Raw genomic sequence first — 15,318 nt, forward strand, 5'->3', positions numbered from 1 at the left:
CGTCGCAGGGACACAGCGCTTTGAGGTGAAAGGTAAGTAGAGGTGCAGGGGTGTGTTGGGGGCGTGGGCGGGGGTAGGGGTGTGGGAAGGGGTAGGTTTTGGGGTTATTTTACAATGTATGTCTGCATGAGAAATTTACAAACATTTATGTATGTTGTACATTTTTCATGCAGTCATTTCCGTTGCAGACCTTTCCACCATGGTAAAACAACTCCAATCTTTAGTAAGTAAATTAGGAAGTTTGTGTTTATGGTAAAATTTACCATTCCTGTACAGTAGTCCAATTCTTCCCTTATACCTGAGCAACTCTAAGTGCTGTCAAGATTATTTTTGGCATTTCTGTGAAGGACGAGCTTTTGCAAACACAACTGGTCTGAGCATTTGAAGTAAATGTTGTGAAAAATTGGTGGCAATTGGAAGAGAAGATTGATTGCTACATTTGCATAGCAGTATACTCCACTTGTGTTGCTGAATTTAATTGGACCAAAGAGCTGTGCCTCAGTATCCTTTGATGTGCCATCCAGGACGTTTAAGGATGCCCAGCATGGAAAGGAGACTGCAGAAACAGCTTACAATTGGGGATCAGTAAATGAGGTTTCCTCAGTGTGGTGTGCATCCATTAATTTGCACCAGAGCAAGAACCAGCCTCCACACTGAAAAAAGGTGGACCCCAAAAAGTGTTCATGTGTGTTAAAAGCATTGTTCCAAATAACACTTCGGGAAAACTTTGAAGTATAATTCATCGCCTCCCTGAATGTGATCCAGTACACGAAGAGAAGGCAGCAGGACTTTTGTTTAGTGAGTGAACTGAAGATGGCTGTTGCTACATTTTTGAGGAAGCAGAGTGTATGGATTATGGAAGACTCTTGGATCCATTGTCTGAAGGTGTATTCTGAGTACTGTGGATTGTCTGAGAACCTTGGATTAGATGAATTTCAAATTTCATGGTAGGGAGTTTGAGGAATTAAGTGGGCAGAATTTTTCCTGTTGTTGAGAATATGGTTCACTTGAAGCATCCAGGCATCATTGGAGTTCACTGTGGATATAACAGTTTTGGCTATGTTACATGAATGTCATTACAGTTTGCAATGAAGGACACATTTGGAAAGTTGATGGAACTGTTTCCACATTCTAAAATTATTTTTTCTCAGATAGCTCAGAGACAAATGTGGACGCATCAGATTTTATTTTTTCCACAAATTATCAAAGCAAGGCATAATGTGAGCAAAGTTGCATGTGCTATTTTGCAGGATGTTGGCATGAAATCCTTTCATAATGAAATAATTAAATGTTATATTATCAAAAATTTTCGAACAGATGCAGCACATTTAACTGATGTAGGCAATCGGATTTTTCTTGAAAATGTTCAAAATGCAGTTTCTGTGAACACATATGAATATGGATTCAGGTATTCTTTAGTAGAAGAATTAAAGACAAATGAAAAACAAAAAAGAAATGAGAAGTACTTTTTGTGAAAGTTAGAAAAAATAATTAAGTTTAGTTTAGTACATAAAGCCAAATAATCAATATAATGTATAAAAACCAAAAAGACAAAAAAAGCTTCTTTTAAGAGCAACCATTTTTGAACGAAAAACTATTTAAATTATTTACATTCCCCCACCCGACGCCGCAGACTATGCAGAATGCAAAGAGTCCAGTCACATTTTTCAGTTCTGTTTTTTAACTGTGAATGGTGGCTGCTAATAGAAACGTTGTTCTATGTTGTGATTTTGTATTTTGATTGGCTTTTTTTGCTTTTTGTCAGGAGAGGCAAGATAAGGTGGGAGAAGGGAGGGATGGAATGAGCACCAACCACAGAGATGGAGGGGCAGATGGAAAGAGGAAGATGTTGGGCGGGCCTTAAATGTATGGTAGTTCACAGTGTTTCTAGTGCTCCTTGACTGCAGCCTCAAAAGCACTTCAAAATTCCTCCCCTCTGCATATTGGTGCATCGCAGTAAAAACATAGTACTGTGAACCTCAAAAGTTAAGTGTCAACAGTGCTCTGTATGGCCTGCGAGGCAGCCACTGAGATTCTCTGTCCCAAAGAACTAGCCTGTGTGGTGACAGGAGTAGTTGAGGAAGGTGGGGTGGAGGAGTCAACCTGCTTCTCCCTGAGAAAGGACAACCTTTCCCAGAGCACCCAAGTAGTTGGGTCTGGTGTGGCGGTGCATGAAGGTGGTCCCGTAGGAGTACAGACCAGTTTTTCCATGACTGAGTAGGACCCCGCACTCAGTGCATCTCACCCTGTCTGCCCGAGTCTTTGGTACACCCCCAACAGTGGTACAAAACTGCCACACCAAGGACTCACTTTGGGCGCTGGAGTTAGGCACTTTCTCTACCTCATCTTCATCTTCCGCTTCATACTCTTCTGCGTCTCCATGCCTATTTCTCTTTCCAGGCCCTCCAGATGGTGAGGATGGTGGTGGGGAGTTGGTGGCTGCGAAGGAGGAATGACCATAGCAGATGCCATTTTGCAGTTAAGTAGAAGGTTGGTGAATTTCTGCAAATCAGATCTTCTCCTGATGCTCTCTCCTGGATAGATTGAGAATGACTGAAAGTAATGGTGAATCCCTTCAGAGAAACCGTCTGCAGACTGCGCAACTGTTTGCGGACTACCACATCAAAAATAGGCCTTGACAAGTTATAAAAGGTTGCCAGATCAACTGAGATTGGGTATAGGAGCTGTGGAAGGGTGAACTTTCAACTTAAAACTACCTAAATTGTGCAACAATTTAGTTCTAAACTGTGCATGGAGCACAGATACCATGTGCGGGCAGACCGTCATGCATGAAATCCCCGGACGTCCTCCGCAGTGACGGGTGTCCGTGAACACCATCCGGTGGAAGACCGTGAGGCACATGCAAATGGATGTCCGTAAACTGGTGCATTGTCCCAAGGGATGGGATATCAGTATTGGAAACATTCACAGGAGAATTTGGAATTTCTATACAATGATCATCAGTGGAGGGAGTGAAGTTTCATCAACGCATTTTTCATTTACACTTTCAGAATTTGATGAGGGTGATTGCTAGGGGGCAGGAACAAAAGGAAAGTGATAATCGACATTTTTAATATCAGGATTTTTAACATAATTTAAAAGTTTTTTTAATTCATTACTAAGTTCATTCAATTTTGCAGACAATGTCATGATTTGATGTGCATTTGGGGTTAGAGATTGTCTTTCTGCTTCTTGGTATTCTCGATAATTGCATTGGGGTGGTGTTTCTTCATGTAAAGTATGTGCTTTATGAAAAGAAGGTATTCTTAAGCAAATAAGCTCTGTATAAATTAGATTATTTATTTATATTGAAAGATGTATTGTTTAGCATTAGAAATGTCATCATCACTCATTCCTTCTTTTGGAACGTTGTATTCCAACAATTCAAGTGTGTTTGACATTTATGTGAAAATAAAACATAAGTGCTTGTTTACATAATGAATGGTAATAATAGAGAAATAAATACAGTCTACTTACTTATTGTTAGGTTCCTGTATTAACAACAACACTCCAAGATACTGTCCTCTTTAGATGAGTACATTTTATAATACATGAATTACTTCATGAGAGGTCTCCCAATCACCCCTGACATCTTGCTACCAACATTGTAAGCACAACCCCTTGTAGGGACTGTTCATCAACATTCATTTCATTTGTGATGTCATCCGTGATGCCATCAATGACATGTGTGATATCATATTTGAGGTCCTGGGTCTTAGCCTTAGCAGAACACAGTGGTGGCGCAAGTTATGGTTGCTTAGCATACCATAACTAGCACATTTCTGGGGGGTTCAGTTTTAATTGTAAACATAAAGGCCCTTTAACAACAAATTTCATAGGTATTTATGAGTGCAACTTAGCATTAACGTCCCTTTAATAAATATGTTTTCACTGAATATCATGTATACATCATACCTGTGAGGTGTCATTAATGCAACTGTATAGGTCATACCAGGACAAGGTAAGCTCCATTCAATGGCCTCATTATCATCTGCATCCACATTTTCGGAAACAATTGTCTGGGTAAAAAACACACTACTTCTTAATGACCACTTGTGATTCACACACAGAATCACGTAATTTCTCACTGGCCTCATTTCGAACCATCACAGCAAAGAAATCACTATCAGTAGCTTAAGTGTCACAAAGGACACCACAACTGCAAAAATAGCTTCTTCCCGGAACCAATTGCTTAACATATTGGACAGTCTGAGGACCCTATTAATATTGTAAAGTGTGCACTAGGACCCCAACCGGCCCATAAAGCTGTGGGTTGCCCATTGGCACTTTAAGATGAGTAGCAGCACCCGTGAGATGGATGAGGATGCAGATTAATACTCTAGCATCAAATCAATAATGACAACTCAATGGTTTGGCAAAGGGAGTCAGTTTAATGACAAGTACAAAAAACAAGGAGTTCATGAACATCAGCTATTGCTTGATCTTCCTTCTCGCTTCAACAACTCAACTTCATAAAAAACACATCTTTTATACTAAAAGCTCATCATCACTGACGTGTAACAATTGAAATGTTTGTTGCAATTCTATTGGTTATAGGAAGGTAACTTTAATATAGGTGTTATATCTGTATATGGCAATGGAATGAGGGGATTGGATAAACAGTGTCAGCTGGGGCATCTAAGCCCTTCCTTCAAAATGGCTACTGTGGACATCACTAAACATACGACATCTCATTGGTTCTACTAACTATAGAACCCTAGATTACTTGGTTCACTATGATTGGGTTGGGTTGGCACCAACCCCACTCATACTTTTCCACTAGTTTAGCAGCATGCAGAATAGCCGGCCAGGTGCAAGTTGCTTGTCTGCTCCCCCAGCCTTCCTCGAATTATTGCTACAATCAATCATCACCTCAGTGGTCATGTGTCAATCATTTTTTTGTGGTTGGCCTCGAGACTGCATCTCTGTCTGGAAAGCTTCATATATCTGTGCATGGCACTAGGCCACGCGTAGGTGTGAAAGCTTCATCTCTTCTCGCTTGGCTGGTCACATGACTCAGACACTGTGAAATTGTCTCATTCTCCATGAAATTCATGTATTCGATTTAGTTTTGCCCACCACCTGCATTCTGTGGCTTATCTTGACCTCTCTGAACAGGATACTCTGTTCTTTGCTTCATTAATTCTATCTACTGTTGGTCTATTTCAGCCGATACGACCTTGGCTTCTTTGAACGATTTGCATGTGTCTGAGTTTCTCTCTGTCTTTAGTTTTCGATTTACATACTGAGGGGCTCCTCTCCTGAGGCTTTTAGTAACCTTTGGTTGATTTTGCTCTTGTGCATAGTGGAAGTATACTTATACAAAATGCACATTTTTGAGGTAGATATGTATAGGTGGCACTTGCCACAATCTATCTTACTACTTAGCATAGCAAGCCGCACAATTGTCTTAGCTGTCTTGTGGTTCCAAGCATATGTGCATGTGTAAACTGGCTGAATATCTTCATTGTACTCATGGCATAAGCTTCATACCTTTGACATTGTTATTTCAATTTAGGTTCATGATGTCCCTTATCCATGGTGTTTTGTCTCTTTTCGTCATTCGCAGGTTGTCATATCTTCTATATGTGAGTCAGTCCGGGTTCTTGTGACATCACCATTCGTCTTCCTTTAGAACTTTCTTGGTTTCTTCAGGCATTGTGTTTTGGCAATCATCAGTTTGTCTCACTTGTTGAAATGGTTTCCTCAATGGGTACCTTACTTTCCAAGGTTTCTTATGTGCAGGTACTTCAATAGGTGCTGTCAGTCTGATAGGTACTGGGTAGAGCCCCACTGGGGCTCACTGCTCGTTTATTTGCTCATCATATGTCACATATTTCGGTGTGAAAGTTCCTGGTACTTCAAAATGAATGATTTGAGTCCGGGTCATGCTTGGGACCTCCTCTACACTCACCGCTCTGGGCGATTCATCAACCACTTTCACTTCTTCTTTTGTATCCATCTTTCCTGCATCCTCTCTATTCACTTTCACTTCATCTTCTAGGTCCACTTTTACTTTATCTACTGAGTCCACACATGAAGGTCTGAAGAAATGTCTCTGTGAGGTCCATATTTGTATGACTCCCTTCAACTTCCTGCTGTTGTCACGTGTTTGTCTTTGTTCCATGTCATTAGTTAACATTGTGCATTTGGGCTGCAATAGATCCATCTTCCCACATAGTTTCTGTGTTTCCTTGGATACCAAAACGTGGTTTCTTCTGGAGCATGAATGCTAGCTTTCACAAAGTCTCTTATTTCTTCATCAGGCAGATCTTTAGGCTTCCATCCTGGTTCGACATCAATCATGATCTTCATCCTTATGGCCTTTTTCACAGTTTTCTGGCACTGAGAGATTATCATCATAACACAGGCTCCGAGCAGTATCATCACTAGCAGGGCTCCTAGGAATTTGGATGCATCTGCCGTCCATTGTGGAACTCATGAGAATAGTGCTCCAAATCAACTGTCATCCATAGCTGTGATTATGTCAAGGACATATCTGTTCTGGAGAGTCATTAGTCGGATTGCCCTTATCTCTTCTTTTATTGCGTTGAATCCTTTAATGGTCGTGTTGATGGTTTGCAGTAACTCCCATCTGGTTATCTGCAACCATTTAGTATTTGCTCCAACATGAACCTGTGGCATAAAAATTGTTGTGAACACTGATGAGGTCAGGCTGATCAGTCTGTGTTCATACGGGATTGCATGAAAAGCTTCTTCTGATTTAGCTGAAAAGTAATTCTCTCTCTTTATTCTATTCATCAGTTCCACAGATCTCCTTTTCCTCAGGTGAGCATCTGCTTTCGGGAAACTGTCAATGTTCAGAATTATGAATTACAGTTTTGGGGTTGTCTAAGTTATCGCACCTGTAATATAGCTATCTGATGGTTGTGTACTGTAGGAATGGCCATCTGAATTAATCAAACCAGTGTCTATTCGACTGTACTTATGTTGACATTGTTTAACTGTTCCCTTTGCTTAAGTCTAGGATGAGGAGTGTATTGTAAACATGTGGCAAATTTCCATCTTGAAATTTTACTGTAATTGGATAAAAGCATGCCCCAAATGATAATTTACATAAATTGATGTTAGACGGATAGGGCTTGCATTGGATCTGTGACCTTTCATGGCAGTTTGAAGGTCATGTACTTACTATTTGTAAATGTGGATTTCTCTAGAGAATGCTGTGATATCAACATTGGGTGTGATTGATATGTTCCGTGTTGTGGGTAACAGTCTGCCTCACCGCAATTTCACCATGGGAAGGTCAACTAATGTAAAAGTTGTGGTGAAGATATAGAATTTATCTGAGCCTAAATTTGCTTGATTAAGTTAAAAGTGTTTCCTAATATCGGTAATATTTATACCGCAAAGTTACACCTTAAGCATTTATTGGTACACAGCCATGCATGTCACTTTCTTGATCTTTGTAAGGAGGTGACTTGTGCATTTTATTTCCTTCAGACCATATTACAGTGTCCTAGCTACTGCCAAAATGGAAATCCAGCCGATTTATTGGGCCTCATTACGGGTTTGGTAGTAATTTGATGATAAATCTGCCAAAAAATGCCAAACTCGATTACCATTACAGCCACTTGGTCCCACAGATTTACCACAGGATTACAAGTGTGGTGTAAGTCACCATTTCTGTAACCGGTTGGACTCCATGGGGAATCGTCATATTTTTCAAATTTTGGGCGGTAAGGTGGAGGATTTGCCTCGCTATGAGGTCCATTGTTTTTTGTCTGCGATTTTAATTATGAATTGTTCTGACAGTGTGTAATTCACTGCAGTGTCTCAAGGGTGGTGCAAATTGTTCACAGTAGGGTGTTTCAACTTGACAGTAATTTCCTTGTAAATTTTGAGCACCATTTACAGCTGTAGTTGTCTGTTAACCTAAAAGTTAAACTAAACGCTCTGCTCCCCTGCTAAGGACAATGACAATTGAATAAAAGATATGGGGGTAGATGTTGACAGTGATTACCTAAATAAAAAAGGTATGGGCTGATGTTAGTATTGTGGGATGGTTATCAAATAGTACACTGTTTTCTTATTTAGAAAGGTATGCCTGCAAACGTGTGCCTGTGACAGTGCATCATTTCCAAGATGTACCAGTTCCACTACAGTCACACTGAACCATTGTGCCCCTATGTGATATGCAAATGATCATGGTATGCAATGTTTAGTAATTATATAATAGCTACAACTGAAATCCGCCTTACTGCCCTTCTTAATTGCACAGCTCTCTAAAACATACCACACCACAGCATTGCAGTGCACTGTGCTGTGATCAAATTATGTAGTCTGTGGTGCTATAAGTCAATTAACTTTTCTGTTGGGTTAATAAAATGTTACCACACAAAAGAGGCCCAGTGTGCAGAGGCCTACCTGCCTGCAACGTGGGAGCAATGGGACAAATGGGCCTAGTGGCAATTACCTTCTATGGTCCTCATTTACCCTCGTGACACTATCCTCCTGCAAAGCGAGTACCCCCAGAGACACTCTCTTGCTCTCCCCTGGCATAAGAGCAAGATGTTACAACCGAATGGTGTATTTCAGTGAACCCGGTGACATGGCAATGGATAAGACAGGATAGATGATGGTCCAAGTACTGCGGTCATTATGTACAAGCCCCAGAGCTGTCACTTCTTCACTTCTTATGTTTTAATGAGCACCATGGGGGCCTTATGTTCAGGATGTCCCTCTCTGGTGGCCTCGGGTTTAGGAAGGTTCTTTGTTTCTGAGTCCACTTTTTGATTAACAACCAGTCTCCGGCTTACAATTGTGAATGCATTAGGCAGGCTGATTACACCCCTCTGTGACATAGGCTGCTGCCCATAGGACTCATCACAGATTAAGTTTTACTCACGGGCAAGTTGCCAGCACTGAGGAACTTCTATGTAATGCATCTCTTGCCACTTTACAGTGCTAGCAATTATGCACTTGTCATGGGCTGAAATCCAACCACCGAAATGCATGAAAGTGCCCACAAGGAAGCATGGTGCACTGCATCAATGAAATCACACAGCTCTCATTTATTAATTGTTCCATATTTTAGAGGAATAGAGTGTCCGCCTGATTGTCGTGTATCAGTGTGTGTAGTAATGGGGGCACAGACAAGCAGCATCCATGCAGGTGCAAGAATTATGTTACAAATCTATGTGTCCATGGGACAAGGTCTTCTACACTCAATCCCACTAGGTTGCAGTGCAACACCATTGGCATTTTTGAGGGATATGCTTTATACATTGGATGCTCATGTTTGTCACACCAATCAAATCAAGATCTAAATGCACATTGGAGAGTCATGACAGTTGCACAAATGCACTGCCACAATAACAAGGCAGCACTTTAAATCGTGCCTTGAAGCCTGTCTAGCCTGATGTGCTGTGCGGTCTTTCTCAATGTACAGATCAGACAACTCCACGAAGGCCATTGTCTTTACCTGTATATAGATGAGTAGGTCAATAAGCAATCACACTTCCAGCCCAAGGACACTTTCCAGCCAGTCAGACATCCAACATGGCATTGAGCACTAACATACAATTCTCCAAATCTGCCCTAGAAACCCAACCCAATTATTACAACCCTTTAGGACTGAATTAATTCCTCCAAATTGCAGAACCATGTTCCACCTAACATGGCTGATACACACCCATGCTGTCACAAAGCATTCTTTCCTCACTGCATCCCTCCCTCACTTTTTTTATAGCATCTATTCCCCCTTTTTCCAGCAGAATACGGTCTGGGTTACCCCTGGGGAGTATCCAACTACACAGACAAACCTAGGCACTCTTAGTCTATTACGGTGGTAATGTGTTGCACTATAAGGCATATTAGCCTCACATAACATTAAACATATTTTCAATGCCAACTTTTTGTGAAGTCCTACCGAAAATACCAACTGGGGGCATTCTTCATAACCAGAACTCCTGTGAAAAAACGTGAGATTTGTTTTAATAGAACGTGTGAACGTGTGCACTGGTATCCTTAACATGCAGTTTAGACATTTTTATTGGGCTTGTCTCCTAGAAAATATTGTCAGATGTGTTCATCTCAAACCCCTGGCAAACATTCATGGCATTATAATCATCTGATAAATGCACCCGATGACACACAGCACTGCCACCAGCTTCTCCAGTCCTACACTGTGAATTAAAAATATGATCTGACTCAGCTAGACAAGGGTGGTTGTCAATTCCAGAACAAAATCATGCATTTCCTTTCACGCCAATGCCATGCAGTACTCTTGAAAGGTGCCCCTCAGTGTCTGAAAAGTGTTCCCGACACACATTGGCAGGTGGTCCTGGGGAGGGATCCCAGTGGACGCTTAGCAGTGTGACTGGCGTGTCCTCACAACAATCAATGGCATGAGCCACCACAAAGCTCTCTCAATCTGCTTGCTTGCTTCAACATCAAAGCCTGCACATGCAGGAATCCAGGGTTTCCTGCATCCATCCGGGTAATCACCCCCCTCTACTTCCCTGCTAGCTCTCTCTGCCAAACAGGATGCATGCTGCACACTGTGTCCTTCTCCATCTATGCAGAGGCAGGAAGGAGGGCTGCAATGCGCATGACAAGAAGGCATCCCAGACACAGACCAAAAGGGTTGCATATCGTCAGTGCATCCCTTTGACGTGCCTTTTCCCATACATGTGCGCCTAGTATGACAGATCCCTAAACATTTTCTTTCCATTTTGGTCATTAATGCTGGACCTGTTTCTGTGGAGGGGCGCTGAAATCAGTGCCTGTGACCGAGCCTTCATATTCCCCGTCAGAGCTTCAGCTCCAGGGCCACCATATGCCAATTGCTCGGACGGTGCTGGGGCAATGTTGTATGATGCAACGACCACACATACTCATTAATCAAACTGCTCACCGGTTTGCGCACTTTTTCAGTCTTTGCTTTGCCGCTCAGTCATTATCCTCAACGAGGACTAAAAAAGAAAAAAGATCTATGGCCGGCAACGAGCTGCTAAATATGCAATAAAAATCAATATGAGGATCAGCTCTGTTTTTCACAGGTGCCGCAGTTGGCAGTTGGTGGCGTGTTATATAAGGACACTGTGAAACCTACTCAACTAGAGTATATAAGTGCAATTCTGATGATTTTGCCTTGAGAAATTAGCATTGTGATAATAATGTGTTCTTTATATAGTGTTTATGCGCCTACGCACTGGTCCACACCTATCCATTCCCACCCCAGGCCAGCCATCCCAAATGTCAGTTCCCGGGCTCTACCGGATTCTTCCTGACTCTGCACAGGCGGACGTGAACTGTACTGAAGACACTGTTCTAGAACAACTGCAGATACCTGAAAGCCTCGGGAATGGGAGCCCTGACTTCCCGGGCTGCCGGACTTGTGATCTCCCGGTGGCACTGGGAAGTCAGGTGCAGGAACATTTTACAAGTCCGGCAGCAACCACCGGTAGCACCGGCAGGGTTACAGTCAGACTCGTAATGAGGACCAATGCAGTAGGGCTATTTTTTAATAGTGCTAATAGCGTGCAAAATTGTACATCACTAGTACTGAGTAGCATTAATTTGTCTATTAGCAACAACTGCTATTTAGAACACCAAATACAGCAAAACTTATTGCTGCAAGCATTATATACAAACATGTTGTTATTATAGTAGAATTTTGTGAATTCAAAAGCAAGGTAAAGTGAGGTGAGAGGAGTTGAAGTGAAAGCTCTTCTTGAAGTACATCATATTAATAAATGATAGATTGCCATGTGCTTTCCAAGCCTTTCCTGCTTTCATTAACTTACCTATGTTTCTTCCAAAAGAAAAATGAGTGGAACCTGATACAATGTGGTGATGCATTTCATAACTACATAATGTATATTGAGATGAGATGGATTCATCATTTTTTATATGTGTCATCATATATACCATATTACAAATAAAATAGCCCATGCTTGTGAAAACAGACATGGAGCTAATGCCAACAAAAGGAATGCAGCAAAACTGTTACCAGGAGTCAAGGAGCAACTTGTCTTGTTTAATTCAATGGAATATGCAAATTACTTTTTAATTTAGAGAATGTTAAGAGCTTGAAGCCAGAGGGTAATTGATGCTGCTGCCTCCAAATTAATGTTTTGGAAGAAGCAAATCATGGTCCACCGAGATCTACCTTCCTAGTTTTGAAGCAAAGTGACTTTTCTTCATTTTCTAATTTGTAATTAAATTAATTCAACAGGCAGTGGAAGACCAATTTAAAAAATGTGACTACAAGTCCAGAAATATGAGATAAAACCTGTCCCAGTGGTCATGTTTCATTGGCATTGGTGGAACAAATAATAATAATAATAATAATAATAATAATAATAATAGTTACGGCAGAAGTGGGCTATCAAACTTTGAGTACAACCAAAAAATGTGACTTCACGGACACTACCTGGTTAAATCTTATATGCATGTAGTAGAAACCGAATGTAAACAACAACATATTATACCCGTCTCAATAAAACCACACATTTTTTTAACATTTGATTTGAAAGAAAGGTGTTCTGCATATTTAGTTGCATGGAAAATGTGTATCAGAATAGAGGTACTTAGGTGGAAGTGAGTGCAAGTTTGTTGACTGTTGCTAAACAATTAATAATGGTCTGCATTGGGATACAAGAATATCAATATCAGGAAAGGTTGTGATAACCTATTTTCTTCCTGCTATTGGCCCTTTCTAGGCGACAGTTGTGTTGGCAGGCTTCGTTCTGAGGCATAAGGGCTGTCCGCCTTTATACTGTTTCCAGCCTGCATCTTCATGTGCAGGAAAGGAGAGGGATGTGGAGAAGGCAGCTACTGGTGTTCATACGTTCACATTACTCACAGTCTGCAGATACATGAAATGAATGAAAAGGAACACAAACACTCTCACAGGGAACTGCATACAGTACTGGAGGACAATAAACAACCCGAAACTGCTTCAGCCCTCGTGTTCTCTCAGCGGCTCGGCTTCCTCCATTATACATACGAAAAATGATTGCATGTATTTTTCAGCCACCTACCCCATTGCAACTCACATTAGGAGTTGGAGGAGATATATTGATGATATTCTGTTCATTTTCAAAGGTGACATCCCCATTTTGAAGCACTGTTTCTACAGGCTCAGTCTATTTAACTCCAATATCAAGTTTTCTATGGAGTTAAGTGAATGGACCATACATTTTCTAGACTTACCAATCAAACATTTGGATGGTAAATTCATTTGAACTTTGTTCAGAAAACCCATTGATAAGAGCACTCCTATAGGAGCTATCATCCTCGCAGCACTAGGGACACTCTTTTCATTAGGCCAATTCTTAAGAATCCACAGGAACTGCACGAGCAGAATGTATACGTCTTGGCTGTGGCACAATTAAAAAACCCCACCAACCACCAGACAGGCCCCCACCCACCCCCTACTTACCTTTTTTGTCATCCATGCATGTTTTTACCCTGCAGCGTCGGATCCATCCATTCTACGCTTGTCAGATCTGACGCCTCAGGGTCCGCTTTTCATTTGTTTGATTATTTTGGTCCCCCGCCTCCAGACTCCTGTAAACCCTGCTCCCCATGTTTGGTAGTGATTACCCACATTGGTAATTTCAAAATGACCTAATAGTACTGCCCGAATTCGTACAGTTGTACCATACAGTCAATTTGAAATGATCAATTTCGGTAATACCCTCATTCTTGGATGATTTCAAAAACAATGCTGAAAAACTATACACTCGCCTGCTAGCTTGGGGTTACCATAACAAATTAGATAGTCATTCTTGCAAACAAGCCAAACATAGCCAGAGGGAATCGCTAACCACATCCACAACTAAACCCACTTTCAGTCCCAACACACTTAAACTTAAGAAGAACATCCAGAAACATTGGCAGCTAGTTAAACTTAGTCTTCAACAGGTAGATACACCTCTCTTCACACTCAAAAGATCGATAAAACTAAGGAATAGCCTGGTACACTAGTAATACAAGAGGAACATTAAAGCATTGACCATCGGCAATGTGGTCCTTTATAGGCCATTATCCCTGTGGGAATTGCTCAGTTTTCAGATTAATGAGAACAGAATTGAACTCTTTACCATCAGAGACAGAGAAAGAACTCTTAATGAAATGACCAACCTTAATATTAAAAAGTTGTGTATTGCATAGAATGTCATTGCAAACAGAGATATGTGGGCCAGACAATGAGAGCTGTCAACATGCGGATTTCTGAACACAGGTCACACATCAGTTGCAGGATCCCAAGTGCACCCCCTGTACACCAATATACTCAAATTAATAATTCCCCTGAGGATATGGTCTGGTGGGTCCAAAAAAGGATATCTAACAGCACCAACCCAGAACCAGCCCTACTTTATAAGGAAGCCTGGTGGATTCATCGGCTCCAGACACATATCTCAAGCCTCATTAAAGAACTCCAGCTACCCCTTTAGACCAAGCCTGGTTCTATTGACACAGTGCTGATTTTTAGAAACAGTCAATGCCAGCACTGTTTAAAACATTTTGGGCCTCATTCCGAGTAGGGCGCAAAGGGATACTGGGTACCGTTAAGAACATCGGTGCTGGTAATCCCTTTGCGTCCTACTACGGGGTCCCTTGGCGGGTCCCGCTATGGGTGCATGGTTTCACCAGGCACCCTTAGAGGGAGCCGCAAGGGGACCAGGGAGCAAATAATGGTACCGCAAATTGCGGTACCATTATTAGCTCCCTCCCCATTCCCATTGAGCCCTATGGGTGCTCAAATGGGAATGGGGATTGCCTTTTTCAATAAGTCCCCATTGAACCAGGTCGGAGTCGGTACCGGTATTGGAGGCAGCCATGGTGCTAACAGCACCATGGCTGCCTCCAATCTCGGAATGAGGCCCTTTGTCCTCTACTTGTGGTGAGCCTATCCACCGAGCCGCATATCTAATAAACAGGAAACCGTTTTGATTCTGTTCCTTGCTTGGTCAGCCCGAGAATGTCTTTGACACCATCATGTCTGTGATGTGACATCATGGTGTGATGACATCATCATGCCCTGAAATCATTTTTTGTGACTGTCATTGGCATCTCGTCTGCTGTGGAGCGCCTAGCGTTTTGCTTTTAATTTAAATGTGCTCCAACTACCCTGACATACCCGTGGACCTCAGCACCAAATGCAAACTTTGTCACTACTTCTCTGACCTTGCTGATAAGGGATCAGATCACTGCCCTGCAGCCACAGGCACATGCTCTCCATGTCCCTCTGACTTTCCTAACATATTTGTACATTTTTCTTTAAATGTTTTGCTCTCCAGAGTCTTCAAACTTTATTTAAACCTGCATTTGCTCTCTTGGCTT

This window comes from Ambystoma mexicanum, chromosome 1p (assembly GCF_040938575.1).
Source record: "Ambystoma mexicanum isolate Mex_15411 chromosome 1p, UKY_AmexF1_1, whole genome shotgun sequence".
Lineage (NCBI taxonomy): Eukaryota > Metazoa > Chordata > Amphibia > Caudata > Ambystomatidae > Ambystoma > Ambystoma mexicanum.